This window comes from Anabrus simplex, chromosome 6, assembly GCF_040414725.1.
Source record: "Anabrus simplex isolate iqAnaSimp1 chromosome 6, ASM4041472v1, whole genome shotgun sequence".
Taxonomy (NCBI): domain Eukaryota; kingdom Metazoa; phylum Arthropoda; class Insecta; order Orthoptera; family Tettigoniidae; genus Anabrus; species Anabrus simplex.
The window spans coordinates 157477163-157492897 of NC_090270.1; the positions used below are offsets into that span (position 1 = coordinate 157477163).

The 15735-nt window shown below is 42.0% G+C and overlaps 1 protein-coding gene across 3 annotated transcripts in view; it reads left to right on the forward strand.

Annotated features, from left to right (window-relative positions):
- Nucleotides 1–10942: 10942 nt before the first annotated feature.
- The window catches only part of px (plexus), a 742022-nt gene continuing 737229 nt past the window's right edge, over nucleotides 10943–15735 (forward strand). For all 3 annotated transcript variants that reach the window (XM_067150020.2, XM_067150021.2, XM_067150022.2), the window contains exon 1: nucleotides 10943–11258. The gene's annotated coding sequence lies outside the window, so the exon portion shown is untranslated. The remainder of the gene's footprint in view (nucleotides 11259–15735) is intronic.

Here is a 15735-nt window from a genome sequence, read left to right on the forward strand (position 1 = left end):
TTCGAACCCACTATCTCCCATATGCAAGCTCATAGCTGTGCAAACCTAACTACACAACCATCTTGCTTGGTAAGATGATGTTGGTGACAAAGTTGATGAAAGGGAGGAGCCTGGCACTGGTAAATGGAAGCATGGTGGTGGTGGTGGTGGTGCTGGTTATTGTTTAAGAGGAAGTACAACAAGGCAACCATCCTCTATATGACACTAATCAGAGAGAAAAAATGGAGGGGATCCGACACTTCAAAGAAACAAAGGTATCAGCCAAAGAAAGACAAGGGCCACGAAGGCGTAAAAATAAAATATTCCCTAGGCCTCAACACATAATACCATCGGGGTTGGAAAAGAACAAGATTTGACCAAGGGTGGTCGGATAGGATAGATGAAAGTGAGGAGCTTGGCACGAGTAAGTGGAAGCAATCCCAGGACTCAGCTAAGGGCTCCATGGTCACCAAACCACACTCCCAAGTTCAGAGCCTCTGGGGCCCCTTTTATTCGCCTCTTATGTCAGGCAGGGGATATCGTGGATGTTACCGTTATTCTACTGCCCCCACCCAGGGGGGGAAAAGAGTGAGTAGATCTTCCATGAACTATCGTCAGCCTACACAAAACTATGGCCTCTCTCCGTGAAGGCCGAGACACTGATTCCCTGGACAGCATGATAGTTCGATGTAGCTGAGAATAAATATCCCCAGCTGATACATTCACAGGTCTAGGTGATAAAAATACCGCTTCTTTTGCTGCTTCGTCTGCAAGTTTATTTCCCACAGTCGCAAAGTGCTTTGGGAGCCACATGAAAGTGATTCTGGTACCAACATCACACAACCTATCTAGAATGTCATGAATTTATTGTACCAGCGGGTATTGCAGGAAACAGATGTCAATAGACTACAGAGAACTTAACAAGTCAGTACACACAAGGAAGTGGTTTCTTTTGTCGCCCAGTGCAAACTCCAGAGCTTTTAAGAAGTCAAAATTATCTGCAGACATGTTGCATGGCTGGACACTGCTGTACGAATTCCTGGAAATACCTCTGATGAATAAAGGCACCCATGTTCACCTTCGATCCACGGAGTAGATCTAGCCGTATATCTGGTTGCGGAACTATCCACAGGGGTACCTTGCTAGAGGTCCGCTCAAAACAGCCAGCGATAGCCACATTCAACCCATGACACAAGCTATCAATTCAAATCCCACCCGGCCGTGTGATATTCAGCTGGTTTTGGTACCTCTGGTGGAAGAATTTAGTAAAGATGCATTGACAGCTTGGATGCAGCAGCATTTTTTGAACTTTGGCAGCTTTCATGAGGAGTATCTGCTGCCTCCTTATTCGTAAAGGTGGAACTCACGATTCACGAGTAGGCTGGAAATGGGGCTAGTATGGAAAGCTCCCGTTTCCAGCCTAACTCCACTATGGTGAATACTATCTAAAAGGTTCAGTGTAGATCTTGATGCTTAACCATAAGCTGCACTACCTTAGTCAGTCCGGGAAAGGATCGTAGACATGTAAAAATCTAGCAGCTCTGCATGGTCAGCCCCACAAGGGGCCACTGAGAAACTTAAGCAAGTTAAGTCTCTTCATGCAGACAAACTTCACCTGATGGATGTGGGGCTGCAACATTAGTCTCTTATTGATATGGAGACCCAGGAACTTGCAGGTACAGCTGCATTAGACGGCATCCAGGTGTGAGAATATGCCATGTGCACTGCTGAAATGTGTTGGTTCCCTTATGTTTAGCACACAAAGATCAAATTGGTTGGTCAATCACTCAAGAATCCTCGCATTAGCACAGGAAGATGGATGGTGGTGGTGGTGGTGGTGGTGGTGATTGTTAGAGAAAGTACCACTAGCCAACCAACCTGCATATAACATTTATCACTCAGAAAAATGGAAGGGATCCGATAGTTCAAAAAATGAAAGTACCAGCCAAAGAAAGACAGGGGCCATGAAGGACATTTACAGTGGAAGACTCCACAGCCTTTGGAACCTGATAACATCAGGGTGAGAAGAGAACAAGAGTTGACCAAGGTAGGTCAGACAGAATAGGTGAAAGTCAGGAGCCTGGCACAAGTAACGGGAAGCAATGTCAAGAATTTTCTAAGGACGCCGTGGTCACCATCACATGCTCGCAAGTCCCATGGAGTCCCTTTTAGTTGCCTCTTTATGACAGGCAGGGGCTACCGTGGGTGTTTTTCTACCGCCCCCACTCACAGGGTTAGCTCCACCTACAGGGGATTGACTAATGGAGGGGGATGGTGATGGTGGTGTGGTGGTGGTGATGGTGGTTATGGTTTTAAGAGGAAGTACAACTAGGCAACCATCTTCTATTAATACTAATCAGAGGGAAAAAGTGGAAAAGGTTTGACGCTTCGAAAAATAAAGGTATCGGCCAAACGAAGGTAAGGGTTACAAACGGCATGAAAATGAAAGACTCCCTAGGTGGTAGTGATTATTGTTTAAGAGGAAGCAGAACTAGGCCATACGAAGAGGTCCGACACTCCTCTTAAAGCTGAGCGATTAGTTCCGCTGTCAATCACAAGGCAAGAGATGGCAGCACTGTTACCACTCACCACCTGCTGCACGTGTGTTAGTGACTTCACAACCTTTCCCTTACCCCCTACTGCTTCTCCTTAACCTCGATGTCCGTCTCTCTATCTGTGTTTGCATTGCCTTGCTTCTGAGTCACACACTAGACCTGCTTCCTGAGCCATATGACCAATTTGTGGACTAAGCACTCTCTCGCCATCCAACCCAATAAAAAAGAGATCGGCATGTATTGTGATATATTATGATTTTGAAGATTTCATCTCTAATAAAGTTCTGTTGATCATAAACATTATTTTATTCTGTGATTATAACAGAATTATTTAAAGTACAGTATAATAATTTTTAGTCTGCCTCTGTGGTGCAATGGTTAGTGTGATTAGCTGCCACCCCCAGAGGCCCAGGTTCGATTCCCAACTCTGCCACGAAATTTGAAAAATGGTATGAGGGCTGGAACGGGGTCCACTTAGCCTCGGAAGCTCAACTGAGTACAGAAGGGTTGATTCCCTCCTCAGCCATCCTCAAAGCGGTTTTCCGTGGTTTCCCACTTCTCCTCCAGGCAAATGCCGGGATGGTACCTAACTTAAGGCGACGGCCGCTTTCTTCCCCGTTCCTTGTCTATCCCTTCTGATCTTCCCATCCCCAATAAGGATCCTGTTCAGCATAGCAGAACAGGCCGCCTGGGTGAGGTACTGGTCATCCTCCCCTGTTGTATTCACGCAACCCAAAGTCTCACGCTCCAGGATACTGCCCTTGAGGGGGTAGAGGTTGGATCCCTCACTGAGTCTGAGGGATAAACCAACTCTGGAGTGTAAATGGTTTAAGAAAGAAAGAAAAATATTTAACATTCTGTAACAAAACACACACATTATTATGAGCAAATATTTTCCAGAAAAATTATTTTATTACCTTATTTACATATTTTCATTTCATATTGCGCTATATCAAGTCCGACTCATTGGCTGAATCATCAGCGTTGAGGCCTTTGGTTTTGAGGGTCCCGGGTTAGATTCCCAGCCGGGTCAGGAATTTTAATCGCTTCTGATTAATTATTCTAACTCGGGGACTGGGTGTTTGTGTTTGTTCCAATACTTTCCTCTTTACATTGAGACAATGCAATACGCTACCACCACCACAGGAACACGCAGTTGTGATTACATCCCTCCATATAGGGTTGGCATCAGGAAGGGCATCCAGCCGTGAAACAGGCCCAAATCCACCTGTGCGACACAGTTCGCATCCGCGACGTCACAGATGTGGGATGAGCGGTATAAGAAGATAGTGCTATATTAAAAAACCTTCCAGTATTAAACATCTCAGAATAATAAATCATCACATCAATTTTTGAAGAGATTTAACGACTTACACTTTCTTCTTCTTTCTCCTCTTCTTCACGTATTATTTTCCTCGGTCCCACACATCATCTTCTGAACAACGTACGTACGAATATCATCTGACCTTAATAGCTAAACTTATGCAGATTTTTTGCCCTGTTTGATGGTGTCTGATCTCTTTCTCTTCTTTCGTTTGTTGGTATCTGCTGCCTGCTTTTGTCATTGTGCCTTTAGCACAAAGGTGGGATCTTGGATTTTCATGCCTCAAAAACTTACACTGTATACAATTTCTGGCAAAATGCACTCCTTATAAAATTGTACTATTTTTGGAAGAATCTTCGTTTGACGTACAATTAATCATTTTCTATCCTCTCTGCGAAGAGTTCCTTTCCTTGTGTACACTACAAAATCACACAATTTTCTCCTGGTGATATTCAATTGACCTTGAAGAGGTTCCGTGGCTCAGGCGGCAGCACGTCGACCTCTCACCGCTGGGTTCTGAGGTTCAAATCCTGGTCACTCCATGTGAGATTTGTGCTAGACACAGCGGAGGCGGGACAGGTTTTTCTCTGGGTACTCCAGTTTTCCCTGTCATCTTTCATTCCAGCAAAACTCTCCAATATCATTTCATCCATCAGTCATTAATCATTGCCCCAGAGGAACGTGACAGGCTTCGGCAGCCGGCACAATTCCTATCCTCGCTGCTAGATGGGGGCTTCATTCATTCCATTCCTGACCTGGCCAAATGACTGGAAACAAGCTGTGCATTTTCATATTCCATTGACCTTGAACCTGGAAGAGTACTTGTGGCTTCATTTCAATTGCAAACTTTCTTCTGAAAATTCCAGGCACAAAACTTCTTTCTTTTTTTTTTTAGTCACCTCTTCTCTCAAATCTGATTCAGAGATGGAGGGGCAAGGCATTTCACTTCTACGATACCATCACAAGCAACCAAACCATCAGGATTAGCTCTGAGTAATGGATGTTCTTGCTTAACGAAGAACCCACACCTGGTGACAATATTGACAGTTCTGTTCTCACATAGTTTTACTCGTATAACAGTGTCCTCATTATCTTTTCCAAATGTGATGGCAACTGAGGTGAGATTTTTAGGATATAAAATTATTTTGACGAGATTATAGCTAAGGGTATAATGTAAACATTTAATGACTGGGCAAACTTGGAAGCTGTCAACCAATTTACTCTTTGGTTGTGTCACATCTGGTTAGTGTGCTGCCCAAGAGTTAAAATCTCAATGGAACAGCTATTTGATACTTTATCGGCCATTTCCTTCAAAAAGTTTATATGTCTTGTTTCAAGGACTTCATTTTCAACATCGGGCAACTGTGCTAGTGGTGCATAGTTTTCGTTACACTATCCAGCTCTTCATCTTTTATTTACTGGTAGTTTTTGAGAAGCCAATCTCCTTGACTGTCTTTTCTCTCTGGCACTACCTGGGCTTCTGTTCAGTTTTCTCCAGGGACTGAGATACCAAGAGGGTCCAGCTTTGTGACTCAGCTCTGCACATATATCTTCTTTAGAAGGATTCAAGATCCTCCACTAGAGTAGTTCACACGTTTCCCTCCTGTAAATTGGCCACAATGACCATGTACCTAAAGAAAGAAAAAAAAGAGGGCAAACATTAAAAACTGCAAATACAATCTTTGGAAAGCAGGTAATCTACTAAAAATAATTACAAGACCTTTCAAATAGACAGATGCTCTATGCAATTTTATTTTGTATAGCGTAATATAAATATCGTACCCAGTCAAGATATTCTTTCAGAGTAGAAACTGGAGCTAGATGAAGATGAGATTCTAATCCTGTCCCATTCTGTAACCCAGCGTGTAGTTCTGAGGTGGCATTCCTGCCTTATACGTCAGAGGTCGTAAGTAAAAATAAGTGCTTTTAAGCAGTTACTTTACCAGTTTATTAATTAATTAATGTATGCTTATAATTGTAACAATAGTTAACTTGCCGACTTGTATCGTGACTTGATGGGGCAGTGCTTTCACCTAACAATCTGTTATGTATTTCCTCGGAGTCTTCCAAATGAAGAGAATTATTTGAAACATTTGCTAAGACTTGTTGTTTTCTTTTGTTCCAAGTGGCCCTTGCAGCTTGAGCTTTTTTGGAAGCTTTCTGAGGAGGACGATGTTTTCGTAGGATTCTTGAATAAAGTGTGAATATTATAAAATGAAAAACATATTTATAGGTGTAAACTCCACTATAACTCCATCACAAAACACAAAATTAGCAAATGAAAGGCGGAATGGGTGAGATAATATTTTTCTACTGTTTCCTCAAGACTCTGGTGTAGACTGATTGGATAAGTCAGCGGGAGGGAGCTGCGTATAGCAAAGGTATAACTAGGAGGGAGGAGAGGGGAAGAGAGTCTAGGTGACCATGTGCTATCTTGCTGCTGTGTATGTGTGTGTTTGATTCAGCTACCGTTTTGCAGAGTCTGAAAGGTACATACACCACGGGTATATCGCTGAACCAATTTTTTTGATCAAACCCTCTTCCTGCTCAGAATAAGAGCCGCTTCAAATAGCAATAAGAAGTTAATATAATAAAGTTTTCTCACTAAAAATGTTATTCAAATCTGAAAAGGTTAACAATAAATTTTAATTAAAAAATAAGAATTGTTGCTAATTGAATGTACTACTACAGGGGTTGTGCACAGAAATGTTTGTACCTTCCGATTATTAGTTTTGCTGTGGTGTATGTACCTTTAACCCTCAAAAGAGCCACTTTGAAGCCACCTCCTCAGCAAACAAGCTGACGTTATTTTCTTCAAAAGGCATATAATATGTCACACAGACCTCTGTTTTTTCCCCAGAAATTTTCATCAGCTGGGTGACACGAATGAGTAGCCAGGAGGGGAATTCTACTTAAAAATGAATATGATAAAATCTCAATTTATCCTCCTCAGAGCATTAACAATAATATCAGACAGGTAAATATTAACTGCAAAAATTGAACTATTTTAGTGTTATTATCACAAACAACACATAAGAGTATTTTGAACTAGTGTTTTACTGCTTGTTCATAATCATGTAATTCTGGGGCTTACCATTCGATTGCTGCGGAGTGCCATATGGGCTTGTAGCATTACATGAAATGGAGTGCTCGTTTGCGATTCAGTGCCAAAGTGTTGCATGCTCATCCATACACCACTCGCTCACGACACTGCGCGATAGTGAAGCTAATCATTTAAACTCTGATGTAATTGATGCAATTTTGCTGACAATAATGAAGATTATTTAAATAAACAGTTTTACAGTATTTACGTTTAATTTGGAGCACCCAACAACTCAGTTATGTATTAATATTATGTAACTAGCATATATCTAGGTTATGTTAGCTGGGTAGTCTGTAAAAACGACAGGGTGGTGCGCCCATTAAAAAGGTCCTAGTGAGAACACTGGACCTATATTAGAGATTAAGAATAAGAATAGTAATAAAAATGAAAGGTCATTTTTTGACCACACAGCCTTACTGATACTATTGGCCAAAGAATGACAAGGGTAATGAAGGACATGAAAATGAAATAAGGTAGTGGTGGTGATTGTTGTCTTTGAGAGGAAGTACAACTGGACAACCATCCTCTATTAACACTAAACAGAAGGAAAATGGAAAAGATCCTACATTTCATAGAATAGAAGGTATTGGCAAAACAAAGACAAGGGCTACGAATGGTGGTGGTGGTCATTATTGTTTTAGGAGGAAATACAACTAGGCAACCATCTTCTAATAACACTGATCAGAGGGAAAAAGGGAAGGGATCGGACACTTCGAAAAATGAAGATACCAGTAGCGGTCAAAGAAAGACAAGGGTCACAAAGGGCATGAAAATGAAAGACTCCCTAGCCCTCGAATGCTCTAATACCGTTGGGATCGGAAAAGAACAAGAGTTGACCAAGGGAGGTCGGATATGATGGATGAAAGTGAGGATCCTGGCACAAGTAAGTGGAAGCAATGCCAGGACTCAGCTTAGGGCCGCATGGTCGCTAATCCACGCTCCCAAATTAAGAGGCGCTGGAGCTGCTTTTGTCGCCTCTTACGACAGGCAGGGGATACCATGTGGGTTATTCTACTGCCCCCATCCACAGAGGGTGTTCCTATAATGAGAAACCCTGGGAAATCAGTCGCCTCTTATGACAGGCAGGTGAACAGCAGATACAGTGGATATATTCTATCTGTTGTTTTGGAGCTTGAAGTGACAATTGACACCTGTACCAAATATCTTATTCGCCAGAACACTTGTGTGGTATTATTTTTCTTGAAGAGAAGGAATCTGATTGCGGCTCTTCGATTTTGTCCCCGTGAGTGGGGGCGAGAGAATCTCATCCACGGTATCCCCTGCCTGTCGTAAAACACGACTAAAAGCAGGCTTAGAAGCTCTTAACTTGGGAGCGTGGGTTGGAGACCACGAGGCCCTTAGCTAAGTCCTGGCATTGCTTCCACTTACTTGTGCCAGGCTCCTCACTTTCATCTGTCATATCCGACCTTCCTTGGTCAACTCTTGTTCTTTTCTGATCCCAACGGTACTAGAGCATTCGAGGCCTAGGGAGTCTTTCATTTTCATGCCCTTTGTGTCCCTTGTCTTTCTTTGGCTGATACCTTAATTTTTTGAAGTATCGGATACATTCCCTTTTTTCCCTCTGATTAGTTTTACACTGACTGACAGAGCAAATGCAACACCAAGAAGGAGTGGTTCGAAAGGGATGAAAGTTGGGGAAAAAACAGAGACGGCACGGACGAATAATTGATGTTTATTTCAAACCGATATGCAGGTTACACAATGCGCACGGCATCGACTCAGTAGGATGTAGGACCACCGCGAGCGGCGATGCACGCAGAAACACGTCGAGGTATAGAGTCAATAAGAGTGCGGATGGTGTCCTGAGGGATGGTTCTCCATTCTCTGTCAACCATTTGCCACAGTTGGTCGTCCGTACGAGGCTGGGGCAGAGTTTGCAAACGGCGTCCAATGAGATCCCACACGTGTTCGATTGGTGAGAGATCCGGAGAGTACGCTGGCCACGGAAGCATCTGTACACCTCGTAGAGCCTGTTGGGAGATGCGAGCAGTGTGTGGGCGGGCATTATCCTGCTGAAACAGAGCATTGGGCAGCCCCTGAAGGTACGGGAGTGCCACCGGCCGCAGCACATGCTGCACGTAGCGGTGGGCATTTAACGTGCCTTGAATACGCACTAGAGGTGACGTGGAATCATACGCAATAGCGCCCCAAACCATGATGCCGCGTTGTCTAGCGGTAGGGCGCTCCACAGTTACTGCCGGATTTGACCTTTCTCCACACCGACGCCACACTCGTCTGCGGTGACTATCACTGACAGAACAGAAGTGTGACTCATCGGAGAACATGACGTTCCGCCATTCCCTCATCCAAGTCGCTCTAGCCCGGCACCATGCCAGGCGTGCACGTCTATGCTGTGGAGTCAATGGTAGTCTTCTGAGCGGACGCCGGGAGTGCAGGCCTCCTTCAACCAATCGATGGGAAATTGTTCTGGTCGATACTGGAACAGCCAGGGTGTCTTGCACATGCTGAAGAATGGCGGTTGATGCGGCGTGCGGGGCTGCCACCGCTTGGCGGCGGATGCGCCGATCCTCGCGTGCTGACGTCACTCGGGCTGCGCCTGGACCCCTCGCACGTGCCACATGTCCCTGCGCCAACCATCTTCGCCACAGGTGCTGCACCGTGGACACATCCCTATGGGTATCGGCTGCGATTTGACGAAGCGACCAACCTGCCCTTCTCAGCCCGATCACCATACCCCTCGTAAAGTCGTCTGTCTGCTGGAAATGCCTCCGTTGACGGCGGCCTGGCATTCTTAGCTATACACGTGTCCTGTGGCACACGACAACATGTTCTACAATGACTGTCGGCTGAGAAATCACGGTACGAAGTGGGCCATTCACCAATGCCGTGTCCCATTTATCGTTCGCTATGTGCGCAGCACAGCGGCGCATTTCACATCATGAGCTTACCTCAGTGACGTCAGTCTACCCTGCAATTGGCATAAAGTTCTGACCACTCCTTCTTGGTGTTGCATTTGCTTTGTCAGTCAGTGTATATAGAGGATGGTTGCCTTGTTGTACCTAGTTCCTCTTCGAACAATTATCACCGAGCGAGTTGGCCATGCGGTTAGGGACACGCAGCTGTGAGCTTACATTCGACAGATAGCGGGTTCGAACCCCACTATCGGCAGCCGTATAGATGGTTTTCCGTGGTTTCCACTTTTCACACCATGCAAAATTATTTAAGGCCACAGCCGCTTCCTTCCTACTCCTAACTCTTTCCCATCCCATCGTCATCATAAGACCTATCTGTAAAAGCAATTTGTAAAAGAAAAACAATAATCATAATCACCACCTACGATTTTGCACTAGTTTTCTTTTTTTCGCTAGCACCCTGACCATCTACCTATCCGTTTTAGTTTTGACTGACATTCGAGCGGATATTTCCGTAAAGTTCATGTCTTATTATTGAACTTCATCTGATGGCAAAGTAGATTAGTATTTTCAGTATGCCGATAGCCTTTCAAGTGAGTAATAACGGGATTTGTCCTTCGCTTAGCAAATGCGCGACTGGAAACTACATGTGTTAGTAAACGGCACGAATTCAGGACAACCGCAGGAGTTTCAAAAAACTAAATTTTAATGTCCCTTCCTTACTCCCATATTCTGATAATTATGAAGATAAAATACTTGCGGCATATCATTTATGCTGGATATGACAGTTGTTAACTCCTCGAAGAACAGAATCCGGAGTCTATACCCAGGAAGTTTACATGAAACCTACCGATTTTTCAAAAACAACACCAATGAATGACTATACTAAATTTCTGTATTCTTTATTCAAGAAACCGGCACCTGTCCCATATTTTTTTCTCTTCATCAACACATATTATCAATGGAGATATTCCATGCTCGCAGAAAGAGAGAGAAAGGTGAGGAGAGGAATTGTTGGGCATGGCGATCGTCATGGACTTTGGTGTACAGAATTGTGGGAGTGAAATTCTACTAAATTTCTAACATGGCCGCATTGAAAGTGCAGTTAACGGCGCTTAAAAGTGAATGAGTCTTTGGTTGTTAATGGGCATGGTTAGGCAGCCCAAAGTTATAAGTTACATTGAATAAGCATGAAAGCACTTGTGCCCTCCGATTTTACCTGTATGTTCAGTTCTCCAAAGAATGGTCGTGAGACATAATTTTGGCTGTCCGCTACTTGTCGGACGTATGGCAGACTCGAAATGAGATAACGATGGTTGGAAAGTGTTGAAAGTCAGTGATGTGTTTTCTTTGTGAATTGTGGAATCGCTGACATGAATTGCATTCCTGGGAGCCTGCACTATGTACGTATATTTTTGCTGAATTCCGTAATTGTATTTCATTATGCTAATCTTGATCCAGATTGAAATTATTGTAATTAACTAATGTTACTTATGTCGAAACATTCTTTTGTGTTTTTGTTGATTTCTGCTCTCTGTAGTGTTTACTAATCAGCTAGACACGATGCTGAACCCAATATTTGTTCATCTTATTCGTCGAACTTTCAATATAGTAAAAATACCGTATTCCTTTGTTTAAAATATATTTACACAGGTTAGATTTACATTAACTTCGATTTCTGGAATATGAAATAAGCCATTGTAATAATTCCTTTAGGTGTACATTTAGAGCGACAGTCAGTACGTACACATTTCTTTACCTAAAGGGAATCTGGCCATAATTTCATAGAGCTGTCTGTGATGTCATTAATGTCATTTTCTTCACTTGACAGTGAAATTTCCATTTTACAATTATTCATGACACTGGTAACAGAGAATTTCATCTGTATAAATGTGCTTTTCATTTAGATACCTGCATATTGATGACCATGTTTGTGAGTGGTAATACTAGATTATTGCATAGGATTTAAGAAATTTTTGGTTGTGGGCAGTTTGAATATTTCTTTAGTTAGTCTCTATAGGCTTGTATGGTAATTACAACGAAAGTTGAACTCCTCATTTTTTTGAGATATCTGATTAAGTTTTATGTTGGTTCATTTGTATGTTCAAGGTTAGAATTTTTCGCAGATTATCATATTATAACTTGGTTTAGGAAAATATTTGTCCGAACCTTGTTCCATTCTTGTGTATAGGCAAGACTTTTTTCCTCCATCAGTTAGTTGCTGGCTGGATGTTCATCTTTGCCCAAAATTGAGGATTGAAAGCCAGTAGTAATTTGGCAATTAAGAGTATTCATTTACTGGAGACCCATGAAATAATTTAACTGACATGCTTGAGAACCTTTTCTACGGCAATATTTAGTCATTCTCACTGTGAATTGTGCTCACACATATAAGCGAGTAAATAAATAATATATACAGTGTGCATTAGTGTTAGCTCACTGATTGAGAAGTCTCGAAGTACACTTCTTAATACAATATCTTATGCATAACTTATCACACCGCCTACACAGACACATTTTGCATTCAGTTCATGGAATACAATGTTCCTGCTTAACTTGAAATGAAATCTGTGAAGAACCAATCTGATGGCGATTTATCTCAGTTGGTAGTTTGCTTGTGTCCATCTCTAGTCAGTCATGGTCTCAGTTGAGCAGATATCCTCCCAAATATACCTTTTTTTACTCTAGGTTGTGTAGCAGTCTGTTGTATGTGGCACTAGTTGGTAGAATATGTCCGCATTGTAGGACCTTGATCAGAAAGGTTTCCCTCGCATGTTTGTAAACAAGCTGCGATTTTGTAGACTTTGAAACATCCAGAGCTTGTTTTAGGTATCTTGACTTTACCAATTCCAAATCCTCTAAATCTTTGAAGTTTAGGAATTCTCCTATGATCTCAAACCTGTAGAGTAACACCAGTAACACTTTTGCTCTAAAGAGTACCATAGCTGTCTCAATTGCAATTTGTAATGTTCTGTATGTCGTTCATCGCTCTTATTGTTGTGGCCACTCTAGATCTTGGATGGCCGGGCTGAGTGGCTCAGACGGTTAAGGCGCTGGCCTTCTAACCCCAACTTGGCAGGTTCGATCCTGGCTCAGTCCGGTGGTATTTGAAGGTGCTCAAATACGACAGCCCCGTGTCGGTAGATTTACTGGCACGTAAAAGAACTCCTGCGGGACTAAATTCCGGCACCTCGGCGTCTCCGAAGACCTTAAAAAGTAGTTAGTGGGACGTAAAGCAAATAACATTATTATTTATTAGATCTTGGATGGGTTCACACACAAGTGAGTAAATAAGGAATGCTCTATAAAATAAATATTGGGTCCAGTCATTGTTGTAACTTTTTGAAATGTGAAAAATCTACCTGGATTATGACTTAAATACTTTGTTCAAAAAATCATTGGCATTTACAGCTTGTAAAATTAGGAGATCAGAAAATATTTTATTACTTACATTAGTACTAGGATATATTGTCAATGTACATGTCACGTTTGTAAAATGAATGTTCAATTTTATTGGTATTTTCCTTCAAGTTATTAAGGATGGGAAAAAATTTACAGTGTATGTAGTTAGGCCTACATCTCTAAGATCTCCAGCAACATTTGTCAGCATTATGACTTACTTCATTTAGCGTGCATCGCATTTTATGGAGAAGAGAGTAAATAACTGGACTTAAATCCAGAAAATATTGTGAAAGTAAATTTCTTTGGATCATCTTTCAACAGTGTCTGCGAGAAGTGAACGGAGTTCCATCTCAGGTTTTCCTATATCTGGAGAAAGTCTGATTCTTTTGAACTGAAAATCGGCATCAAATCTCACCAGCTTAGCCAGTCATGTTTTGAAACCATAATATATCCTGAGACAGCATCAGAATGAGTGTACATTGAGAACGGAGTATTTTGAGTGTTCTTTGGTAGTGCAGTATGTCATTGATCACACTGTCAGACTTTAAAAACTTTTCTTACATAGGCTAATTGAAAATTTTTTATTACTATTAACCTCATTTTCTCTAAACGAAAATTTTCTCCACAAATCCGATTGCACCATTGTTCTTTACGTACCACGAAGCGCATCCCTGTTTTTTTGGTCAGTATAATTAAATTTCACCCTGTATGTCGCTTACTGTTTTGTGGGTCTGGTGAAAATATTTAACCCATACCCAATATTTTTCTGTGGAATATTGTAATATATTTAGGTAGGCCTGTAGTTTGTAACCTAAATGAAAGGGTTATGATTTTAGGTTTCATTAATGTATTTTCCTGAAGATTTTGCACGTCGACATACAGGGTGTAATTTAATTATACCAACGAACAAAATCAGGAATGCGCTTCGTGGTATGTAAAGGACAATGGTGCAATTGGATTGGTGGAGAAAATTTTCGTTTAGAGAAAATGAGGTTACTTTGTTACTTCCAGGCGTGCAATTCAAATTGATGAACTTACTATATTTTCTGTGCCAGAGCACAGGCTGCTGCGTGCTGCAATGCTTCAGGGGAGGGAAGGAAAGGGAGGGAGGGGAGGTGGGATGTATGATAGACGGAGACACAGATAATGCTCCGTGCGAATGCACAGGTTTCTCCTTAATTCTGCGCAGTTGCTTCCCAGTCCAGTAGGCAGCGTATTTATTTATTTATTTATTTATTTATTTATTTATTTATTTATTTATTTTTTTTTTCTGCACACAATAGCTACTAAGTTTGAGGCAGAAATTGACGAGAATGGCTCATTTTCGGCACACCAACCTAGCCTATGGGACAGTAAATGGTAACGGGAGAGAGCTGCGTGGATTTATGGCTTCTGGCACCTTTGTCACTACCAACCTCATCATTCAACCTTGTTGCCAATTGACAGGCGACTATGTGCCTCGGATCCTCGACACTGGCAGATCATCATTGATACAAAACTCAGAGTTTGAAGAAGCTGCTTTAGAAGAAATGAATGATAATCCATTAACTAGTACGAGGTCTGCCACTAGGAATGTTGGCTCTTCTCATATGATGGTGTGAAAAATATGGAAGTACCAATAATTATTGCACCCTTATCGATTGATATCAGTCGGTGCAAGAGCTAACACCGCTGGATTACCCACAACGCTTAACCTTTGAAAGCAGGGTTTTAAACAGCTGTGGGAATATTCCACACTTCTGTTCATAGATGAAGCTACGTTTATGAGAGAATGCGTGGCATACTCCTGAAATCAGCATCAGTTAAATGGAATGAAATACTGAACGAAAGAAACAATGTGCCTAGTGGTTTGATTGCAGTAAATGTTCCTCCTCCTCCTTAGATGCACAGTTCACGATGATGTAGTGGTGACCTTTGGACTCAGTTGAGGATGTGTGGTGCGCCACGTATGACCTGAAAAGCTCCCTAGATCTTAGTGAAAGTTCATCTTCTCTTTCCACGGGGTTCAAATTCACTTCATGTAATCCCACTAGAAAAATCCCATGGGAGCTGACCTGCTACGGCTTACCCATCTCCCTTAATTAAGGCCACAGCCATTATCTTTCCAGTTCTAACCCTTTTCCATCCTTACATTACTGAAAACCTTCGATGTGTTCTTACGACGTTAAACAAAAATTTTTTTTTTCATAATCAATTCAGTGTTTAAGTTGGCATTGATGGTGACTATTTATTACTCGCAAAACTTTTAGTGATACCTGGACTCCCTAGTGCTGGATCGGGAGACCTCGGCAATCTTCGAGATTCGTATGGGCAACCTTTGAACACAAACTATGAATCGCCACGAGACATCTGGCGTACACTTTACGTACTAGTACTGTTGTTGTTTACACAGCAAAACCAAAATATAGATTTATGCTAGGAACAAGATTCACATCGAGAAATGTTATATAATGTTATATAATGTGTGTGTGTGTGTGT